At 33.7% G+C, this 18845-nt stretch overlaps 1 long non-coding RNA gene across 1 annotated transcript; it reads left to right on the top strand.

Annotated features, from left to right (window-relative positions):
• The first annotated feature begins 4543 nt into the window (after positions 1-4543).
• LOC133557495 (uncharacterized) lies at positions 4544-17256 on the top strand. Its single transcript, XR_009807781.1, has 3 exons — positions 4544-4670; positions 5093-5226; positions 16453-17256. It is a non-coding gene; the product is annotated as an uncharacterized LOC133557495 (long non-coding RNA).
• Positions 17257-18845: the final 1589 nt, after the last annotated feature.

An 18845-nucleotide genomic window follows, 5' to 3' on the forward strand; every position in this document is an offset into this window, starting at 1 on the left:
ATGATTTTAATACTAATAATACAAATAAATGCTAATAATCCTAATAATAACACCATTAAAACTGCCACTAATACTACTTCTAATTATACTACTAATCGAGCTATGAAAACTACTAATAATGATTTTAATACTAATAATACAAACGCTAATAATACTAAGAATAACACTACTAAAACTGCTACTCATACTACTTCTATTTATACTACTAATACTGCTAAGAAAACTACTAATAATGATTTTAATACTAATAATACAAACGCTAATAATACTATGAATAACACCACTAAAACTGCTACTAATACTACTTCTAATTATACTACTAATACTGCTACAAAAACTACTAATAATGATTTTAATACTAATAATAAAAACGCTAATAATACTAAGAAGAACACTGCTACTAATACTACTTCCAATTATACTACTAATACTGCTACGGATACTACTACTAACAATTTTAATACTAATAACACCAGTAAATTCTAACAATACTAAGACTAACATTACTAAAACTGCTACTAATACCACTACAAATTATACTACTAATACTGCTACGAAAACTACTAATAATACAAACGCTAATGATACCAAGAAGAACACTACTAAAACTGCTAGGAATACTACTAATAATGATTTTAATATTAATAATACAAATGCTAATAATACTAAGAATGACACTATTAAAACTTCTACTAATACTACTTCTAATTATACTGCAAATACTGCTACGAATACTACTACTAATAATTGTAATACTAATAATACAAACGCTAATTATACTAAGAAGAACACTACTAAAACTGCTAGGAATACTACTAATAATGATTTTAATACTAGTAATACAAACGCTAATAATACTAAGAATGACACTATTAAAACTTCTACTAATACTACTTCTAATTATACTACAAATACTGCTACGAATACTACAAATAATGATTTTAATACTAATAATACAAACGCAACTAATACTAAGAAGAACACTACTAAAACTGCTACTAATACTACTTGTAATTATACTACTAATACTGCTATGAAAACTACTAATAATACAAATGCTAATAATACTAGGAATAACACTACTAAAACTGCTACTGAAACTACTTCTAATTATACGACTAATACTGCTATGAATACTACTAATAATGATTTTAATACTAATACAAAAGGTAGTAATACTAAGAAAAACACTACTAAAACAGCTACTAATTCAACTTCTAATTATACTACTTATACTTGTGTGAATACTAATACTAATACTTCCAATAATAACACTACGAATACTAATAATGTTAATGCTAATAATACTATTAATAATAAAACTGTTAAAACTACTTCTACTACTAATACTTCTACGACTTCTTCTGTTTGCGGGAGTACAAAAAGCCTTCACACTCAGGCTCTTTTCCATATTTGACGAAAACATTTCCCCGCCTCTATTATTTGATCGAAACGATTATTTACTTTATTTTAATCCACTTTTCCCTCTACTGAGATTTATTCAAACAATTTTAAAAGGCTCGACCCAAATTATGGGTCACGTTAAAGGCCTCTCTGAGTCTAAGCATTTCGAAGGAAACAATTACACTTTCTCTCTCCAAAAGTTCACCTTTCGTCTTTGCAAACTAAACTTTACAATTATTACCTCATTAGTTCCACTTCTTTGCTGCCTGCATATGAAACTTAAAAAAACTTCAAATGCACCTAACGAATAATCTACATGAATTGAACAAATAGCACATGGCAATAAATGCCATGCTTTTATGAAATAATACTTTTATTGTAATGCATCAAACTAATCCACATTTGCTCCAAAGAAAAAAATGTTTTTAAAAAAAACTAACATTTTAATAATGGTTTTAAGGTTGATCACTTTTGTACCTTTTTTTTGTCGCAAAAAAAAATCTACATTTTCATTCCCCTTTCAGACACTTTTTCAAAGTTTGATGCCACCTTTTTGAAGAGTTTCTTAGGTTATTTTAGTTGTTTTGGAAGGCTGGAGAATACTTTTTTCTACACCGATGCTGTGTGTGCGTGTGTAAGTGTGTGTTTGTGCATGTGTGTGTGTGTGTGTGTGTGTCCTGTTGTGCATGGAGCAGCAATATTGGACATGCAGCAACAAGTGGATTTTGATAACTATTGTTCTTATGATATTGTTAAGTGAATGTTAATAATTGTTGTAATGATATTGACAAGTGAATGTTAGTAATAATTGTTTTTACAATATTGATAAGTGAATGTTAGTAATAATTGTTATTATGATATTGATAAGTGAATTGTATTAATAATTGTTATTATGGTATCGTTTAATGAATGTTAATAATAATTGTTATTGTAATATTGATAAGTGACTGTCAATAATAATTGTTATTATGATATTGTTAAGTGGATGTTAATAATAATTGTTTTAATGGTATTGTTAAGTGAATGTTATTAATAATTGTTAAGATATTGTTAAGTGAATGTTATTAATAATTGTTATTATGATATTGTTAAGTGAATGTTGATAATAATTGTCATTATGACATTGTTAAGTAAATGTTAATAATAATTGTTTTAATGGTATTGTTAAGTGAATGTTATTAATATTTGTTTTTTGATATTGTTAAGTGAATGTTAATTGTTATAATCATATTGACAAGTGAATGTTAATAATAATTGTTGTTATTATAATACTGAAAAGTGAATGTTAATAATAATTGTTGTTGTGATATTGTTAAGTGAATGTAATTATAATTTTTATTATGATATTGATAAGAGAATGTTATTAATAATTGTTATTGTGGTATTGTTAAATGAATGTTAATAATAATTGCTATTATGATATTGATAAGTGAATGTCAATAATAATTTTTATTATGATATTGTTAAGTGAATGTCAATAATAATTGTTATTATGATATTGATAAGTGAATGTCAATAGTAATTGGTATTATGATATTGTTACGTGAATGTTATTAATTTTTATGATATTGATAAGTGAATGATAATTGTTATTATGATATTGTTAAGTGAATCCTAATAATAATTGTTATTATGATATTGATAAGTGAATGTCAGTAATAATTGGTATTATGATATTGTTACGTGAATGTTATTAATTTTTATGATATTGATAAGTGAATGATAATTGTTATTATGATATTGTTAAGTGAATGCTAATAATACTTGTTATTATGATATTGTTAAGTGAATGTTGATAATAATTGTCATTATGACATTGTTAAGTGAACGTTAATAATAATTGTTTTAATGGTATTGTTAAGTGAATGTTATTACTAATTTTTGTTATGATATTGTTAAGTGAATGTTGATAACAATTGTTATTATGATATTATTAAGTAATTGTTAATAATAGCTGTTTTAATGGCATTGTTAAGTGAATGTTGTTATTATGGTATTGTTAAGTGAATGTTATAAATGATTATTATGATATTTATATGTGAATGTTAATAATAATTGTTCATAATAATTGTTATTATGATATTGATAAATAATTGTTATTATGGTATTGTTAAGTGACTGTTATTAAGATACTGTTGTTAATAATAATTGTTATTATGATATTGTTAATTAGCTGTTAATAATGATTGTTATTATGATATTTATTAATAAATGTTATGAATAATTGTTATTATGGTATTGTTAAGTGACTGTTATTAAGGTACTGTTGTGTGGTTGTTAATAATAATTGTTATTATGATATTGCTAAGTGTTTTTTAACAATAATTGTTATTATGATATCTATATGGGTGTGTTAATAATTATTGTTCTTATGCTATTGTTAAGTGAATGTTAATTCTAATTGTTATTTTGATAGTAAATCAACTTTTTGACGGGACACTTGATGAGGTCGAAACGTCAGCCTTTATTTTAGATATTTATTAGAATATGATCAAACATTTTCTGCCCCGACCGGCCGCACAATCAGATCTCTTCTGGCTGGGCCCTAGAAAGGTGGAAGGTTGGGTTGGCATAACGTGCGTGTACGTGTGCGTGTGCGTGTGTGCATGGTTTGGGGATAATGCCATTATTTCAGCTCCTCTGGCCAGGAATGCTAAATTTCACAGGCCGCTTCTCCTCTGGGCGTCAATCGACAAAAAAAAAAAAAAAAAAGCTTCTGGTGGAGAAGAAAGTGACGATGGCGTCCATTTTGTGTCACGTTTTCTTTTTTCGCTAACCTCCCACGCGTGTCATTTTAAGCACTCGATAACGAATTTTTTTCAATGGGGAAAAAAAAAAAGTCCACCGTCACTCAGCCCTAATTAATTCTAATATTGTAACCAATCCTCCTTGTTTGGTAGGGAAAAAATGTGAATAAAATAATTAGATGGGGGGTGGAGCCCGGAGAAGGAATTTTTGTGAATGGGACTTTCTTTTTAATCAGGCATTCGCTGCGTAGACCTGGGCGTCATAGCTCCCAGCCAATGAGCGGAGCGCAGGAAGCGGTGGGGTGGGCGTAGCCAGCCCGGGCGCTAGGCCAATCAGCGCGGACTAGCGCAGGAAGCAGCCAATGGGAGGGCGGCATGCAAAGCGAGCGACTGGAGGCTCGGGGCCAGCCTGAATGTCAACTAGTCCAAGATGGAGGCTGAGGAAGGCGCCGAGTGTACCGAACGCCTGCGCCGACCCCCTCTTCCCGCCGCCACGCTTCCCACTCACGTCGACGAGAGGTGGGTTTGACTCCCGAACGCGGTTGTCCGAGTGTTTAGGCGGACGTTTCGGCTCCTAATGGCGCCGGTGGACGACAGGCGACAAGAACCCCCCCCCTTAAACCCCCCCTTCTTCGTCTTCTTCTTGCCGCCTTTTTTTTTTCAGTCTTCCTATTTTCTTGTCGGGACAACTCACCCCGCTTTTTGACGGACGTTCGGCGCAACTTAACGTGGCGATAAAGAAGTGAAAGGTGATAAAAGTGCACGGTTTCTCGTGTGGTGTGTGTGTGTGTGAAGAAGGCGAGGAGGGAGACGGGGGGGGGCTGCTTCTATAGGGTGGGTGTGGGGTTACATTTTCACGTCGTGTGCCTTTTTTTTTTTTTTTTTTTTTTTTTTTTTACACAAACCACACAAGCCTGTTGTGCAATCTAACAAGTCTTCAGTGTTTGCACCTTCTTCTTCTTGTGAGCTGACAGGAAAGAACGAGTTGGCGTGGAGGGAGCGAGGAGGCCTCTTCTTCTTCTTCTTCTTCTTCTTCCAAACATGGCGGAGAGAGAGAGTGAGTGTTTAAATGCAGGTAAACACCACAAGACTTCCCCCCCTTTTTTTTCCTCCTAAAGCGTTTGGATCCAAAATGGCTGCTCCATGCTATGGATGTGTATGTTGTGCAACAGCCATGTTGTTGCACAACACTTATTTTTTTAACCCCCCCGCCCCCCCTCTCCCTATACTTTGCTTGACATACTTGAATAGTTTCAAGGTGTGGAAGCCTTTTTTTAGTCCTCCTCCCCCTCCTTCCTTCCTTCCCCAAATTAGAATGCATGTCATTGACTAGAGCAGTGGTTCTCAAATGGGGGTACGTGTACCCCTGGGGGTACTTGAAGGTATGCCAAGGGGTGCGTGAGATTTAAAAAAAAATATTCTAAAAATAGCAACCATTCAAAAATCCTTTATAAATATATTTATTGAATAATACTTCAACAAAATGTGAATGTAAGCTCACAAACTGTGAAAAGAAATACAACAATGTGTTCAATCAGTGTTGACAGCTAGATTTTTTGTGGACATGTTCCATAAATATTGATTTTTTGATTTGTGAAGAAATGTTTAGAATTAAATTCATGAATCCAGATGGATCTCTATTACAATCCCCAAAGAGGGCGCTTTAAGTTGATGATTACTTCTTTATTTATAATTAAATCACTTGTTTATTGTTCAACAAGTTTTTAGTTATTTTTATATATTTTTTCCCAAATAGTTAAAAAAAGACCTCTACAAATGATTACTGTTTTGCAGTGTTATACAATTTGATAAATCAGAAACTGATGACATAGTGCTGTATTTTACTCCTCTATCTCTTTTTTTCAACCAAAAATGCTTTGCTCTGATTAGGGGGTACTTGAATTAAAACAATGTTCCCAGGGGGTACCTCACTGAAAAAAGGTTTGAGAACCACTGGACTAGAGAATAGTATGTCCTCCCCCCGCCCCTGCCTACACACGCACACACATGCTGGGAAATTCCCATTCCTCCCAGGGGCCGATGTATAGGCAGCGCACATGAATGCAGCACATACCGTATTTCCTTGAGTTGCCGCCGGGGCGCTAATTAATTTAAAACCTCTTCTCACTCCTGCGCTTACCAAAGGCATGCGGTAAAAATTTGAGTGTGATGTAAGCTTGGGCCTTAAATCCTACTGGGTAGCTCTTAATTTTCTTCCCTTTATGCGATTTGAAATTACTGGTATCGAAATCAGCCTCCTCCATTTTGAATATGATGACAGGGGAAGTTTCACGAGTTTGACCAGTCGGTAAGACTAAGCATGCGCTAATTATTTTGCGAAGCGAGTTTGACCCGGCAGTAATTCAAGGCAGGCGCATACTATATCCCCTGCGGCAATTCAAGGAAATACGGTATCCTCCCTAGATTCTTTTAATTATTGTCCCATTTCAGCACATTTCACTCCTTTTTTGTCGACCGCTGCCCTTTTTCTGTTGCACTACTGGCCATTGGGGATGAGCAGTGCAATATTAAAAGGGCATTGGTTGATAAAGACTTAAAAATATATATATATATATCTCCGAGGTACCAGTAAGGGGGGCCCAAAATGGCCGCCCTCGGCCACCTCCCCCTTTTTTTTCCCCCGTCCCATGTGCTGACACATGCTGAGGTCAGCTGCTTTGACAATGTTGCACTACTGTACCATCCATTCTAGCAGTGCAATAGTATTGTCATAGCATTTGGCCTCAGCTGGACCCATGACTAGATGGCGGCGCCACTGCACGCTTTCCCTTCTTTTAAAAAAAAGCCCAATACAAGTGTCCGAAAAGAAAAAAAAAGAGGACACGAGACCGCAGACACACGATCCACCGAGAAAGCAAATGGAAAGATGTCGGTAAAATCTCTCATAAGCGAACCTGGATCGGCGCTTTGATACAGATTTGCACGTGCATTAGAGACTTGGACGAGAACAGTCAGGACAGAAATGTGCTTAAACTAGCGAGCTTTGAAATTGTTTCGGATTTTGTTGACTGAGAAATAAAGCGACTCATCTTGAATCTGCACTAAACTTTGACGGCTTCTTCTTAACACACCTCCACCAAGTTGATTGAATCGGGTTTTTTGTTTTTTGGAAAGTAATGTTTGGCCAAGCGTTGTAGACTTCCACCAAGGGATAAAAAAAAAAAAAAACGCTGTGATTAGTACAGGCATGCGATTTTTCAGTTTATAGTCAGAAATCTGTCTTTTTTTCTTTCTGTAACAGCTAAAAACCTTTTTTTTCAGTTTTTCTGCGGTTTTTCTGACCTACAATATGTTAACATCTTGATTTAGCTCTGCCATACCCACCAACAGCTATGGTTTTCCCTTAATGAGTACGTTTTTTGCATAAAAACGATTAACTTAAAAATCGAAGCTACGTAGCAAAGTAAGTCCATGGACGGGTGACAAACTATATAGGAAACTTTAATGATAATTGGTTGGTTTACGTATAAGAAGATCCATGATTAGTTGGTTGGTTTTCTATGATGAGTCACAATTGGTTTAAAACCCCGGCTTATTTTCAGTCTCTTTCATTGACTTCAATTGACATGCCTGTTAGTAACAGAAGAACATTCTCTTTGGTCCAGAGTTGCACATGCATTAGAAACTTGGGCGAGAAAAAGTCAGGACAGAAATGTGCTTAAAAAACGAGCGAGCTTTGAAATTGTTTCAGATTTTGTTCACTGAGAAATAAAGCCACTCATCTTGAATATGCACTAAACTTTGACGGCTTCTTCTTAAGGCACCTCCACCAAGTTCATTGAATCGTGTTTTTACAGTACATGAAAATGTAATGTCCACCAATGGATTAAAAAAAAACCCCGCTGTGATTAGTACAGGCATGTGATTTTTCCCTTTACAGTTGAAATTCCATCTTTTTTTAATGTTTGTTAAAATACAAAACAATAGTTTCCCTTTTTCTTTGCTTTTTCCGACCTAAAATGTGCGTTAAAATCTTGCCATAACCACCAACAACTACGGTTTTCCCGTAATGAGTATGATTTTTGATAATCCATTGATTGAAACTTTTATTAGTAGATGGCAAAGTACAGTACATGTTCCGTACAATTGACCACTAAATGGTAACACCCGAATAAGTTTTTCAACTCGTTAAAGTCGGGTCCACGTTAATCAATTCATGGTACAAATATATACTATCAGCATAATACAGTCATCACAGTGGTCCAAACCAGTGGTAAAAACTACGGTTTTCCATTAAAAATGATTAACTTATAAATCAAAGCTACGTAGCAAAGCAACTCCACGGACTGGAGACAAACTATATGGGAAAGTTAATGATGATTGGTTGGTTTACGTATAAGGAGATCCATGATAGGTTGGTTGGATTACTATCTGGCTTATTTTCAGTCTCTTTCATTAAGTTCAATTCACATGCCTGTTAGTAACAGAAGAACATGTTCTTTGGTCCAGAGTTGCACATGCATTAGAAACGTGGGAAGAGAAAAAGTCAGGACAGAAATGTGCTTAAAAACGGCTTCTTCTTAACGCAACTCCACCAAAAAAAATCACAAAAATAGTTTTTTGTGATTTGATAAGTAATGTTTGGCTATGTGTTGTAGACCTCCACCAAGGGAGAAAAAAAACGCAGTGAGAAGTACAGGCATGTATGTAGTCGGAAATCCGTCTTTTTTTCTCTTTAAAAATACAAAACAATATTTTCAGTTTTTCGCGACCTTCAATGTGTGTTAAAATCTTGCTTCGTCTCTTTGCCATACCCGCCAACAACTACGGTTTTCCCGTAATGAGTATGGTGGTAAAAACGATTAACTTAAAAATCGAAGCTACGTAGCAAAGCAACTCCACGGACTGGGTACAACATATATGGGAAACGTTAGGTTGGTTTACGTATAAAAAGATCCATGATTGGTTGGTTGGTTTGCTATGTAGAGTCACGATTGGTTAAAATCCCCGGCTTCATTTCAGTAACACAAGAACATGCTCTTGGTCCAGAGTTGGAAATCCGTCTTTTTTTCTTTCTGTAAAAATACAAAACAATATTTTCAGTTTTTCGCGACCTTCAATGTATGTTAAAATCTTGCTTCGTCTCTTTGTCATACCCGCCAACAACTACGGTTTCCCCGTAATGAGTACGGTTTTTTATAATCCAGTCGTAAAAACGATTAACTTAAAAACCGAAGCTACGTAGCAAAGCAACTCCACGGACAGGGGACAACATATATGGGAAATGTTAGGTTGGTTTACGTATAAGAAGATCCATGATTGGTTGGTTGGTTTACTATGTAGAGTCACGATTGGTTAAAAACCCCGGCTTAGTTTCAGTAACAGAAGGACATGCTCTTTGGTCCAGAGTTGCACATGCATTAGAAACTTGGACGAGAAAAAGTCAGGACAGAAATGTGCTGAAAAAACTAGCAAGCTTTGAAATTGTTTCGGATTTTGTTCAATGAGAAATAAAGCGACTCATCTTGAATCTGCACTAAACTTCTAACGGCTTCTTCTTAACGTACCTCCACCAAGTTGATTGAATCATGTTTTTGTGATTTGAAAAGTACATGAATATGCAATGTCCACCAATGGATTTAAAAAAACGCTGTGATTAGTAGAGCAATGTGATTTTTTTTTTTCCCGTTTACAAGTCGGAAATCCGTCTTTTTTTATCTCTGTAAAAATACAAAACAATATTTTCAGTTTTTTCCGACCTACATGTGTTAAATTCTTGATCCAGCTCTTTGCCATACCCACCAACAACTATGGTTTTCCCGTAATGAGTACGGTTTTTGATAATCCAGTGGTAAAAAATATGTTTTTCCATTAAAAATTATTAAGTTAAAAATCGAAGCTACGTAGCAAAGCAACTCCACGGACAGGGGACAAAATATATGGGAAACGTTAGGTTGGTTTAGGTATAAGAAGATCCATGATTAGTTGGTTGGTTGGTTTACTATGATGAGTCACAATTGGTTAAAAATCCCCAGTTTATTTTCAGTCTCTTTCATTAAGTTCAATTCACATGCCTTTTAGTAACAGAAGATCATTCTCTTTGGTCCAGAGTTGCACATGCATTAGAAATGTCGACGAGAAAAAGTCAGGACAGAAATGTGCTTAAAAAACGAGCTAGCTTTGAAATTGTTTCAGATTTTGTTCACTGAAAAATGAAGCAACTTATCTTGAATCTGCACTAAAATTTTAACTTCTTCATAACGCACCTCCACCAAGTTGATAAAATTGTTTTTTTTGTGATTTGAAAAGTAATGTTTGGCCATGCGTCATAGACATCCACCAAGGGATAAAAAAAAAATGCTGTGATTAGTACAGGCATGTGATTTTTCAAGTTATAGTTGGAAATATGTATTTTTTTCTCTGTAAAAATACAAAACAATATTTTCAGGTTTTTTCCTTTTTTTCAGACCTACGTATGTTAAAATCTTCATCTAGCTGTTTGCCATACCCGCCAACAAATATGGTTTTTGATAAAACAGTAGTAAAAACTACGATTTTCCATGAAAAATTATTAACTAACAAATCAAAGTTACGTAGCAAACTAACTCCACAGGCAGGGGACAAAATATATGGGAAACATTAATGATGATTGGTTGGTTTAAGTATAAGAAACTCCATGATTGGCTGGTTGGTTTACTATGATGAGTCACGATTGGTAAACCCCCCTTCGTCCCCAGACCTCCGGTTAATTTTTTTGTCTTTTTCATTAAGTTAAATTCACATGCCTGTTACTAACAGAAGAACATGCTCACAAGTGAAAGAAAACGCATCCTACAGCTGTTATTTGGTCCAGAGTTGCACCAAAAGAGGCTCGGGCGACAATGTCTCAAAATAAATCCTGATGGAATTTTTCAAATATTTTTCCTACTTTTGAGATGGAACCAATAAATACATGATGACAGATACTTCAAAAAAAGTTTATTTGATCAAAAACTAGTCTTCTGAAAGGAGGCACTCAGTACGTGTCCATGCACTGATTAAGTCCAAGCTCTCAAATAGTTAGTCTCTAAATGGGCCTACGACAGCCCATGGAAACACTTTAATCCGATCCTGTTTGGTTTTTGAAAAGTGGTACTAACACCCTGGAATGGAACCCAGAACTCTCGGGCAGGGGGTGTGAGGCCGGAGAGGACCCTTATAATCACACATGCGCCAGTCTCAAAATAACCCGGAAGCAGATACCATTCAATAAAAACATAATTGTCATGAAGATAATGTTTATTTGCTTCCCAAAGAAAATAACAGAACATTTAAGGTGCATCGATGGTAGGAAAAACACAGATTTATTTAAGAAGGTAGCTAAGGAAATGTAACATGCTGACTTAATTAGGACTCCCGAATAAAGTACGAATGAGATGAAAGGAAAAATAAAGCATACACAGACCTCTTTACTCAGCATTTGTGCAAGACAACTGATTCACTTTCTACACAACATGCAAGATAGTCCACAACAGTAGCAACCTTCATCTGGAACAATATCAGTCAGGACACAAGACAGTCCAGAACAGTAGCAACCAAGTTCTTTCTTTGACAGTATCAGCCGGGGCAAAAGATGGTTGCTACTGTTCTGGACTATCTTGTTCCCCGACTGATGCTGTTCCGGAAAACTTGGTTGCTACTGTTCTGGACTAAGTTTTCTGGAATACTATCAGCCGCGGCACAAGATAGTCCAGAACAGTAGCAACCAAGTTTTTCTGATACAGTTTTAGCCTGGGCACAAGATAGTCCAGGACAGTAGCAACCAAGGTCTTCTGGAACAGTGTCAGTCGGGCTACAATGTAGTCCAGAACAGTAGCAGCTTTCATCTGGAACAGTATCAGTTGGAGCTCAAAATAGTCCAGGACAGTAGCAACCTCCATCTGGAGCAGTATCAGTGGGGGTACAACATAGTCCAGGACAGTAGCAACCTTCATCTGGAACAGTATCAGTCGGTGCACAAGATGGTTGCTATAGTTCTGGACTATCTTGTGCCCCGATGGATACTGTTTCAAATGAAGGTTGGTACTGTACTGGACTATCTTGTACCCCGACTGATACTGTTCCAGATGAAGGCTGCTACTGTTCTGGACTTTGTTGTGGCCCGACTGACACTGTTCCAGAAGACCTTGGTTGCTACTGTCCTGGACTATCTTGTGCCCCGGCTAAAACTGTACCAGAAAAACTTGGTTGCTACTATTCTAGACTAAGTTCATTTGGAACAGTATCAGTCAGGGTACAAGATAGTCCAGGACAGTAGCAACCTTCATTTGGAACAGTATCAGTTGGGGCACAAGATAGTCCAGAACTATAGTACCCAAGTTCATCTGAAACCAACGGTATTTTCCTTTGGGTTTAAAACTCCTTCCATCAATCCACAGATCCTTTTTAAATTAACTTTGATACATTCAAACGTTTTGTTTCCATGATTTTTGTGCGCCCCGATTTATTCTTGGTAGTAGCATTATCACAGATCACTTCTTGATCCTGTCTGCCATTTAATATCAACATAGCCTGATATTTGTAACTTGTGACAAAATTACAGCGGACATCACTCAAAACACGTAAGGATCCGCAGATGACTAGTGACGTCATAGGTCAACTGAAAAAGTAATTAATCTATGTTTGAATGAAGTAAGCGCCCCCCAGTGTACGGGAGGCACATGGCGTATGACCAATAGTCACATTAGTTGGACTTCACAGCTTTAAAAAAGTATTTGAGAAATCAGACTACGTGCATGGAAACGTAGTGAGTATATAACCCTCAGGTGCACTCATGGCAAAACTGACCTTTTTATTAACTTGTTCTTTTGACCACTTTTACAAAAATGCACTTTGGATAGAATATTTTTCATAAAACTGAATACAGAGATTCCCCCAGTAGGCAAAACTTCTGTTTTGAATCAAATCTTAAACAAAATGTGGCGTTGCACATTGAGTGCAAACAATGTCCACTGTAGATAGATAGAAAGTACTTTATTGACTCCTTCAGGAAAATTAAAATTCCAGCAGTAGTGTACAGAGTTGAGATCAATTTTAAAAATAAACATTAAATAATGGGGGTATAAATGGAAACAAATAGAAAAATATTACCATAAGAATACAAATAAAAAGCAACAATGGGAATAAAAATATAATGGTAAAAAAAGAATATAACAAGAGAAACTAGGCAGTAGTGAGCATGTTATTAAAAAGTATTGCACTGTTGTTTTACATCCCTTGTCATCCTAGTTGTACAGTCTAATGGCGCGTGGGACAAAGGAGTTTTTTAGTCTGTAGGCCAACATTGAGAGCTCTATAATTTGGGGTTAAAAATGCATTTATGAATATTAGTCACATCTTTAGTGACGCTTTTTTTTTATCATACAGACAAACCGACGAAATCATTCTGTCAGTTAGTTGTGTTCTTGTTGGCCACGTAAATAAAGCGTCGCTTGTTCTCCCTCGGCGAGAAGCCTCCGTTTCACATGCAGAAATACTTTTCATGAAACTTACTGTGTTTCACATGCAGAAATATGTTTCAGGGCAAGCAGTAGGACATGGATGGATATAGAAACTTTGTTTCACTTGCAGTAATACGTTTCATGAAACTTACTTTGTTTCACATGCAGTAATCTGTTTCATGAAACTTACTGTGTTTCACATGCAGAAATATATGTTTCGGGGCAAGCGGTAGGAAATGGATGGAAGGATAGAAACATTGTTTCACTTGCAGTAATCCGTTTCATGAAACTTACTAGGTTTCACAGTAGTAATGCGTTTAATGAAGCTAAATTATTTCACATTAATGAAGTTAACTTTGTTTAATTAAAGTGTTTCTTACGCAGAGACACATTTATTGAAACTGACTGTTTCGTGTTTAAAATGGAACAGTCAAAATGTTTAATGAAACTACGTTTGTTTCACATTCAACGTTTAATGAAACTGTTTCACGTTCGTCAATTCATGTAATGAATTTAACTTTGTTTCATGAAACTAACTTTTTTTTAATGCAGAGACACATTTAATGAAACTTTTTCACATGCACAAACACGTTTGGTGAAACTAACTTTGTTTCAGATACAGAAATACCTGTATGTTTAATGAAATAACTTTAATGAAATAACTTTTACACATGCAAAACATGTTTGTTGGAATTAACTTTTAAATGCAGAAATTTGTTGCATGAAATTAACTTTGTTGCACATACAGAAATATGTTAAATGAAGCTAACTTTGTTTCACGTGCAAAAGTACGTTTAATGAAACTGTTGCACATTCGTCAATATATGTAATGAATGTAACTTTGTTTCATGAAACTAACTTTGTTTTTTATGCAGAGACACATTTAATGCAACATTTTAACATGCACAAATACGCTTGGTGAAACTAACTGTTTCAGATACAGAAATACCTTTTAATGAAACCACTTTGTTTCACGTGCAGAAAAAATGTTTAATGGAACTACCTTTGTTTCACATGCAGAAATATATTTAATGACATAACTTTTACACATGCAAAAATGTTTAATAAAATTTTTAGATGCAGAAATACACTTTGCAAGTGAAACTAACTGTTATTAACAGTTAGTTTCACTTTCACAAACACATTTAATGAAACTGACTTTGTTTCACATGCAAAAATACGTTTAGTGAAAAACGTTTGGATATTAGGTGAAATAAACTTTGTTTTACATGCAAAAATACATTAAATGAAATTAACTTTTACACGTGCAACAATAAATTTAATGAAATTAACATTTAGACATGCAGAAATATGTTTAATGAAATTAACTTTTAGATGCAGAACTATGTTTAATGAAATTGACTTTGTTGCACATGCAGAAATGTTTAATGAAACTGTTTTACATACATAAATATGTTTCATGAAATTCACTTTTACACATGCAGAAATATGTTTAATGAAATTAACTTTTACATACATAAATATGTTTAATGAAATTCACTTTTACATACATAAATATGTTTAATGAAATTCACTTTTACACATGCAGAAATATGTTTAATGAAATTAACTTTTACATACATAAATACGTTTGATGAAACTGTTTGACATGCAGAAATATGTTTAATGATATTAACTTTTGCACATGCAGAAGTATATTTAATGAAATTAACTGACACATGCAGAAATATATTTGATGAAATTAACTTTTAGATGCAGAACTATGTTCAATGAAATTAACTTGTTGCACATGCAGAAATAGTTAATGAAACTGTTTAACGTACAAAACTGTTTAATGAAACTGTTTCACATGCAGAAATATTTTAAATGAAATTAACTTACACATGCAGAAATATGTTTAATCCAATCAACTCTGTTGCACATGCAGAAATATTTAATAAAACTGTTTTTACATACATAAATACTTTTAATGAAACTGTTTCACATGCAGAAATATGTTTAATGAAATTAACTTACACATGCAGAAATATATTTAATGAAATTAATTTACACATGCAGAAATATATTTAATGAAATTAACTTTTAGATGCAGAACTATGTCCAATGAAATTAACTTGTTGCACATGTAGAAATAGTTAATGAAACTTTTACATACCAAACTATGTTTAATAAAACTGTTTCACATGCAGAAATATTTTAAAGGAAATTAACTTACACACGCAGAAATATGTTTAATGAAATCAACTTTCTTGCACATGCAGAAATGTTTAATAAAACTGTTTTTACATACATAAATACTTTTAATGAAACTGTTTCACATGCAAAAATACGTTTAATGAAATTAACTTTTACACATGCAGAATTTTTTTTAATGAAATTAACTTTCACACATGCAGAAATATATTTAATGAAATTAACTTTTACATACATAAATACGTTTAATGAAACTTTGACATGCAAAAATATGTTTAATGAAATTAACTTTAGTTGCAGAAATATGTTAAATGAAATTAACTTTGTTGCACATGCAGAAATGTTAAATGAAACTGTTTTACATACATAACTATGTTTAATGAAACTGTTTCACATGCAGAAATATATTTAATGAAATTAACTTTTAGATGCAAATATATGTTTAATGAAATTAACTGTTGCACATGCAGAAATGTTTAATGAAACTGTTTTACATACATAAATACGTTTAATGAAACTGTTTCACTTGCAGAAATACGTTTGGTCAAACAAACTTTGATGCAGACATATATTAGGTGAAATTAACTTTTTCACATGCAAAAATACGTTTACAAAATACTTCTACACATGCAACAATATAATGAAATTAGTTTTTACACATGCAGAAATATCCATCCATCCATTTCCTACCGCTTATTCCCTTTTAGGGTCGCGGGGGGCGCTGGCGCCTATCTCAGCTACAATCGGGCGGAAGGCGGGGTACACCCTGGACAAGTCGCCACCTCATCGCAGAAATATGTTGGATGAAATTAACTTTTACACAAGCAGAAATATGTTTACTTTGTTGCACATGCAGAAAGGTTTAATGAAACTGTTTTACATACATAAATACGTTTGGTGAACTAAACTTTTAGATGTCGAAATTTATTAGGTGAAATTAACTTTGTTGCACATGCAGAAATATGTTGGAACTAACTTTGTTTCACACGCAGAAATATGTTAAATGAAACGGACTTTGTTTCACAAGCAAAATATGTTTGGTGAAACAAACTTTTAGATGTACAAATATATTAGGTGAAATTAACTTTGTTTCACATGAAAAAATACGTTAAATGATATTAACTTTTAGATGCAGAAATATGTTTAGTAAAATTAACTATATTGTACATGCAGAAATGTTTAATGAAACTGTTTTACATACATAAATACGTTTGGTGAACTAAACTTTTAGATGCCGAAATTTATTAGGTGAAATTAACTTTGTTGCACATGCAGAAATATGTTGGAACTAACTTTGTTTCACACGCAAAAATATGTTAAATGAAACGGACTTTGTTTCACATGCAAAATACGTTTGGTGAAACAAACTTTTAGATGTAGAAATATATTAGGTGAAGTTAACTTTGTTTCACATGAAAAAATACGTTAAATGGTATTAACTTTTAGATGCAGAAATATGTTTAGTAAAATTAACTTTATTGCACATGCATAAATGTTTAATGAAACTGTTTTACATACATAAATAAGTTTAATCAAACAGTTTCACATGCAGGAATACGTTTGGTGAAACAAACTTTTAGATGCAGAAATATCCATCCGTCCATTTTCTACCCATTGTCCCTTTCGGGGTCGCGTTGGGTGCTGGAGCTTATCTCAGCTGCACATTGGCGGAAGGCGGGGTACACCCTGGACAAGTCGCCACCTCATCACAAGGCCAAAGATGCAGAAATATATTAGGAGAAATTAACTTTGCAAAAATACTTTTAATTACATTAACTTAGCTTCATATACAGAAATATGTTAAATGAAACGGACTTTGTTTCACATGCAAAATACGTTTGGTGAAACAAACTTTTAGATGTAGAAATATATTACGTGAAATTAACTTTGTTTCACATGAAAAAATACGTTAAATGGTATTAACTTTTAGATGCAGAAATATGTTTAGTAAAATTAACTTTATTGCACATGCAGAAATGTTTAATGAAACTGTTTTACATACATAAATACGTTTAATCAAACAGTTTCACATGCAGAAATACGTTTGGTGAAACAAACTTTTAGATGCAGAAATATCCATCCGTCCATTTTCTACCCATTGTCCCTCTCGGGGTCGCGTTGGGTGCTGGAGCTTATCTCAGCTGCACATTGGCGGAAGGCGGGGTACACCCTGGACAAGTCGCCACCTCATCACAAGGCCAAAGATGCAGAAATATATTAGGAGAAATTAACTTTGCAAAAATACTTTTAATTAAATTAACTTAGCTTCATATACAGAAATATGTTAAATGAAACAGACTTCGTTTCACATGCAAAAATACGTTTGGTGAAACAAACTTTTAGATGTGGAAATATGTTGGGTGACATTAACTTTGTTTCATATGCAGAAATACGTTTGATGAAATTAACTGTGTTGCACATGCAGAAATACGTTTAATGAAATTAACCTTTACACATGCAAAAATATATTAAATGAAAATAACTGTTGCACATGCAGAAATATGTTAAATGAACTTTTACACATGCAGAATTATGTGTAATGAAATTAACTTTTACACATGCAGAAATATGTTAAATTAAATGAACTTTTACACATGCAGAAATATGTTAAATTAAATGAACTTATACACATGCAGAAATATGTTAAATTAAATCATTTTTTACACATGCAGAAATATGTTAAATTAAATTAACTTTTACGCATGCAGAAATATGTTAAATTAAATGAACTTTTACACATGCAGAAATATGTTAAATTAAATCATTTTTTACACATGCAGAAATATGTTAAATTAAATGAACTTTTACGCATGCAGAATTATGTGTAATGAAATTAACTTTTACACATGCAGAAATATGTTAAATTAAATGAACTTTTACACATGCAGAAATATGTTAAATTAAATGAACTTTTACACATGCAGAAATATGTTAATTTAAATGAACTTTTACACATGCAGAAATATGTTAAATTAAATCATTTTTTACACATGCAGAAATATGTTAAATTAAATGAACTTTTACGCATGCAGAATTATGTGTAATGAAATGAACTTTTACACATGCAGAAATATGTTAAATTAAATGAACTTTTACACAT

Source organism: Nerophis ophidion, linkage group LG08 (genome assembly GCF_033978795.1).
Source record: "Nerophis ophidion isolate RoL-2023_Sa linkage group LG08, RoL_Noph_v1.0, whole genome shotgun sequence".
Classification (NCBI taxonomy): Eukaryota; Metazoa; Chordata; class Actinopteri; order Syngnathiformes; family Syngnathidae; genus Nerophis; species Nerophis ophidion.